The sequence below is a fragment of the Salvelinus fontinalis genome, chromosome 10 (assembly GCF_029448725.1).
Source record: "Salvelinus fontinalis isolate EN_2023a chromosome 10, ASM2944872v1, whole genome shotgun sequence".
Taxonomy (NCBI): Eukaryota; Metazoa; Chordata; class Actinopteri; order Salmoniformes; family Salmonidae; genus Salvelinus; species Salvelinus fontinalis.
The window spans coordinates 3,088,073-3,093,896 of record NC_074674.1 but is presented as its reverse complement, the minus strand read 5'-3'; positions in this window follow the sequence as shown (position 1 = coordinate 3,093,896).

The window sequence follows — 5,824 nt, the reverse complement described above, 5'->3', positions numbered from 1 at the left end:
TTTGCCTCCTCGTGCGGTGACGTCGATAGACCAGTCGTGGAATTAGTAGGGTTCAAAGTAGCAGAGGGGTCCAAGTCCAATTGGCAAAATGGGTATAGTGGTCCAAGAAACTGGCCGATGGATGAGCTAACAGTCCAATATGCTCTAGATAGCTAGCAGGCCACGGTTAGCAGAATGGGCCTTCAGGGGACATCGCGGCTGAGGGGCCTGTTGGGATCCTCGGGCAGATTATTTCAGTTTTCCAGTCGTGAAGGATCGGCGGGGTTCCGTGCCCCGTACCAGCAGTAGAAGGGGTCCGGATATTGTAGCTGAGAAGTGGGCTTCAGGAGTAGCCCAGGAGCCCTAGCCGGGAGATGGGTCTAGCATGGGCTAGCTCCAGGCTAGTTGGTGCTTGCTCCGGGACGGAAACGTTAGCCAGGAGTAGTCAACCCGGGTTGTGGTTAGCTTGCTGCGATGATCCAGATGAAAGGTTCAGAGTTTGCGGTAGGAATCCGGGGCTATGGAGAGAAAAATAGGTCCGGTATGCTCTAGTTTGAAATAAGTTGTACGGACTGGCGAGAGCTTTCAGAGCTAAAAGTTAGCTGATGACCGCTAGCAGTGGTTAGCTGACTGATAGCTGATAGCTAGTTAGCTAGCTAGCTTCAGTTGAGGATTCCATGTTGAAATCAAGGCCGGTCTGGACCGGATAACGACATCTGTGGACTTGAAATCAAGGCCAGGGCGGGCGGACTGAACGTCTTTTCAACGTCCATGGACGTCGGTGTCAGAGGGTGCTCACTGGGGTGTCTCTAATCTTTTTTCTTTTTTTCACCTTTATTTAACCAGGTAGGCTAGTTGAGAACAAGTTCTCATTTGCAACTGCGACCTGGCCAAGATAAAGCATAGCAGTGTGACACAGACAACAACACAGAGTTACACATGGAGTAAACAATAAACAAGTCAATAACATAGTAGAAAAAAAAAGAAAAACAGAGAATCTATATACAATGTGTGCAAAAGGCATGAGGAGGTAGGCAATACATAGGCCATAGGAGCAAATAATTACAATTTAGCAGATTAACACTGGAGTGATAAATCATCAGATGATCATGTGCAAGTAGAGATACTGGTGTGCAAAAGAGCAGAAAAGTAAATAAATAAAAACAGTATGGGGATGAGGTAGGTAAATTGGGTGGGCTATATACCAATGGACTATGTACAGCTGCAGCGATCGGTTAGCTGCTCAGATAGCAGATGTTTAAAGTTGTTGAGGGAGATAAAAGTCTCCAACTTCAGAGATTTTTGCAATTCGTTCCAGTCGCAGGCAGCAGAGAACTGGAAGGAAAGGCGGCCAAATGAGGTTTTGGCTTTAGGGATGATCAGTGAGATACACCTGCTGGAGCGCGTGCTACGGGTGGATGTTGCCATCGTGACCAGTGAACTGAGATAAGGCGGCGGTTTACCTAGCATAGCCTTGTAGATGATGTTAGGATTTATGTTCATGCACTATAGGCTGTTAGCATATTGGTTGAAGGTGAATGTTGTTTTGTTGCACACACACACACAATACAGAGGGGGGTAGGTGTGTAAGGACTGACCACCACAGGCCATAAAAGCTGTGGACAGTCTGGAGAGGGGAGGGGTGCATCTCTCTAGACCAACCAGGAGTTTAGATTACTAGACAATACCATATTAGGAACTGTTTCAGTGTAGAATTGCGGGGGACACAGGATGGAGCTGCTCTACCCAACAACCAGATGTGGAGAAGGAAAACGCCAAGGGGCTTGGACAAGTTTGGGGGCCCACAAAGGAGGAGCAAGAGTATGAACCATGTGCACCTTGATTTCGCAGCTAGCTAGCTGCAAACCGTGTGACTATTGGCTTACGTCGATCCCGGAGCAAACTTAAATTATGCCGGAGCTAGCCAGCTGAGGAGTTCCATCAGCCATTCCTGGGCTACAGTCACCTATCCGGACCCGGGTTTTTTTTTTGTTGCTGCAGATACGGAGCCCCACCGGGCCTTCACGATTGACTGCCGACGTTATCTGCCCGAGGGAGTTATCCAACTGGCACCTCCGTCGCGACGTTACCTGAACGCTCACCTGGGGCCCGCTAATCGTTAGCTGTCTTATCGGCTGCTATCTTATTAAGTATTTCGGACAAAAAAAAAAAAAAAAAATTTTTTTTCTTGGGTCACTATATCTATTTTGCCAATTGGATTGATCCCCTCTACAAGACACGGAACCCCACTAATCTACCGACGGAAACGCACGAGGTGTCTAAAAATAGACCTCCATCCTATGCTATCTTGCTACCGATAGCCATCTACCCGGCCAGCTGTCTGGATCGCCGTGACCCAAACCAACCTCTACTCACTGGACCCTTATTGATCACTCGATTAAGCATGCCTCTCCTTAATGTAAATATGCCTTGTCCACTGCTGTTCTGGTTAGTGTTTATTGGCTTATTTCACTGTAGGGCCTCTAGCCCTGCTCACTATACCATATCCAACCTTTAATTTCCACCACCCACATATGCGATGACATCACCTGGTTTCAATGATGTTTCTAGAGACAATATCTCTCTCATCATCACTCAATACCTAGGTTTACCTCCACTGTATTCACATCCTACCATACCTTTGTCTGTACATTATTCCTTGAAGCTATTTTATCGCCCCCAGAAACGTCCTTTTACTCTCTGTTCTAGATGCTCTAGATGACCAATTCTCATAGCTTTTAGCCGTACCCTTATCCTACTCCTCCTCTGTTCCTCTGGTGATGTAGAGGTGAATCCAGGCCCTGCAGTACCTAGCTCCACTCCTATTCCCCAGGCGCTCTCTTTTGATGACTTCTGTAACCGTAATAGCCTTGGTTTCATGCATGTTAACATTAGAAGCCTCCTCCCTAAGTTTGTTTTGTTCACTGCTTTAGCTCACTCTGCCAACCCGGATGTTTTAGCCGTGTCTGAATCCTGGCTTAGAAAGACCACCAAAAATTCTGACATTTTCATCCCCAACTACAAGATTTTCAGACAAGATAGAATGGCCAAAGGGGGCGGTGTTGCAATCTACTGCAAAGATTGCCTGCAGAGTTCTGTTTTACTATCCAGGTCTGTTCCCAAACAATTTGAACTTCTACTTTTAAAAATCCACCTCTCTAAAAACAAGTCTCTCACCGTTGCCGCCTGCTATAGACCACCCTCTGCCCTCAGCTGTGCTCTGGACACCATATGTGAACTGATTGCCCCCCATCTATCTTCAGAGCTCGTGCTGCTAGGCGACCTAAATTGGAACATGCTTAACACCCCAGCCATCCTACAATCTAAGCTTGATGCCCTCAATCTCACACAAATTATCAATGAACCTACCAGGTACCACCCCAATTCCGTAAACACGGGCACCCTCATAGATATCATCCTAACCAACTTGCCCTCCAAATACACCTCTGCTGTTTTCAACCAAGATCTCAGCGATCACTGCCTCATTGCCTGCATCCGTAATGGGTCAGCGGTCAAACGACCTCCACTCATCACTATCAAACGCTCCCTGAAACACTTCAGCGAGCAGGCCTTTCTGATCGACCTGGCCGATGTATCCTGGAAGGATATTGATCTCATCCCGTCAGTAGAGGATGCCTGGATATTTTTTTTAAATGCCTTCCTCACCATCTTGAATAAGCATGCCCCATTCAAGAAATTTAGAACCAGGAACAGATATAGCCCTTGGTTCTCTCCTGACCTGACTGCCCTTAACCAACAGAAAAACATCCTATGGCGTTCTGCATTAGCATCGAACAGCCCCCGTGATATGCAACTTTTCAGGGAAGCTAGAAACCAATATACACAGGCAGTTAGAAAAGCCAAGGCTAGCTTTTTCAAGCAGAAATTTGCTTCCTGCAACACAAATTCAAAAAAGTTCTGGGACACTGTAAAGTCCATGGAGAATAAGAACACCTCCTCCCAGCTTCCAACTGCACTGAAGATAGGAAACACTGTCACCACCGACAAATCCACTATAATTGAGAATTTCAATAAGCATTTTTCTACGGCTGGCCATGCTTTCCATCTGGCTGCCCCTACCCCGGTCAACAGCACTGCCCTCCCCTCTGCTACTCGCCCAAGCCTTCCCCATTTCTCTTTCTCCCAAATACAGTCAGCTGATGTTCTGAAAGAGCTGCAAAATCTGGACCCTTACAAATCAGCCGGGCTAGATAATCTGGACCCTTTCTTTCTAAAACTATCTGCTGAAATTGTTGCCACCCCTATTACTAGCCTTTTCAACCTCTCTTTCGTGTCGTCTGAGATTCCCAAAGATTGGAAAGCAGCTGCGGTTATCCCCCTCTTCAAAGGGGGGGACACTCTTGACCCTAACAGCTACAGACCTATATCTATCCTACCCTGCCTTTCTAAGGTCTTCGAAAGCCAAGTCAACAAACAGATTACCGACCATTTCGAATCCCACCATACCTTCTCCACTATGCAATCTGGTTTCAGAGCTGGCCATGGGTGCACCTCAGCCACGCTCAAGGTCATAAACGATATCTTAACCGCCATCGATAGGAAACAATACTGTGCAGCCGTATTCATTGACCTGGCCAAGGCTTTTGACTCTGTCAATCACCACATCCTCATCGGCAGACTCGACAGCCTTGGTTTCTCTAATGATTGCCTCGCCTGGTTCACCAACTACTTCTCTGATCGAGTTCAGTGTGTCAAATCGGAGGGTCTGTTGTCCGGGCCTCTGGCAGTCTCTATGGGGGTGCCACAGGGTTCAATTCTTGGACCGACTCTCTTCTCTGTATACATCAATGATGTCGCTCTTGCTGCTGGTGATTCTCTGATCCATCTCTACGCAGACGACACTATTCTGTATACTTCTGGCCCTTCTTTTGACACTGTGTTAACAACCCTCCAGGCGAGCTTCAATGCCATACAACTCTCCTTCCGTGGCCTCCATTTGCTCTTAAATACAAGTAAAACTAAATGCATGCTCTTCAACCGATCGCTGCCTGCACCTGCCCGCCTGTCCAACATCACTACTCTGGACGGCTCTGACTTAGAATATGTGGACAACTACAAATACCTAGGTGTCTGGTTAGACTGTAAACTCTCCTTCCAGACTCACATCAAACATCTCCAATCCAAAGTTAAATCTAGAATTGGCTTCCTATTCCGCAACAAAGCATCCTTCTCTCATGCTGCCAAACATACCCTTGTAAAACTGACCATCCTACCAATCCTCGACTTCGGTGATGTCATTTACAAAATAGCCTCCAAAACCCTTTCAATAAATTGGATGCAGTCTATCACAGTGCCATCCGTTTTGTCACCAAAGCCCCATATACTACCCACCACTGCGACCTGTACACTCTCGTTGGCTGGCCCTCGCTTCATACTCGTCGTCAAACCCACTGGCTCCAGGTCATCTACAAGACCCTGCTAGGTAAAGTCCCCCCTTATCTCAGCTCGCTGGTCACCATAGCAGCACCTACCTGTAGCACGCGCTCCAGCAGGTATATCTCTCTGGTCACCCCCAAAACCAATTCTTCCTTTGGCCGCCTCTCCTTCCAGTTCTCTGCTGCCAATGACTGGAACGAACTACAAAAATCTCTGAAACTGGAAACACTTATCTCCCTCACTAGCTTTAAGCACCAGCTGTCAGAGCAGCTCATAGATTACTGCACCTGTACATAGCCCATCTATAATTTAGCCCAAACAACTACCTCTTTACCTACTGTATTTATTTATTTTGCTCCTTTGCACCCCATTATTTCTATCTCTACTTTTTTCTATCTCTACTATCTCTACTTTTTTTACTTGCTATATTGTATTTACTTCGCCACCA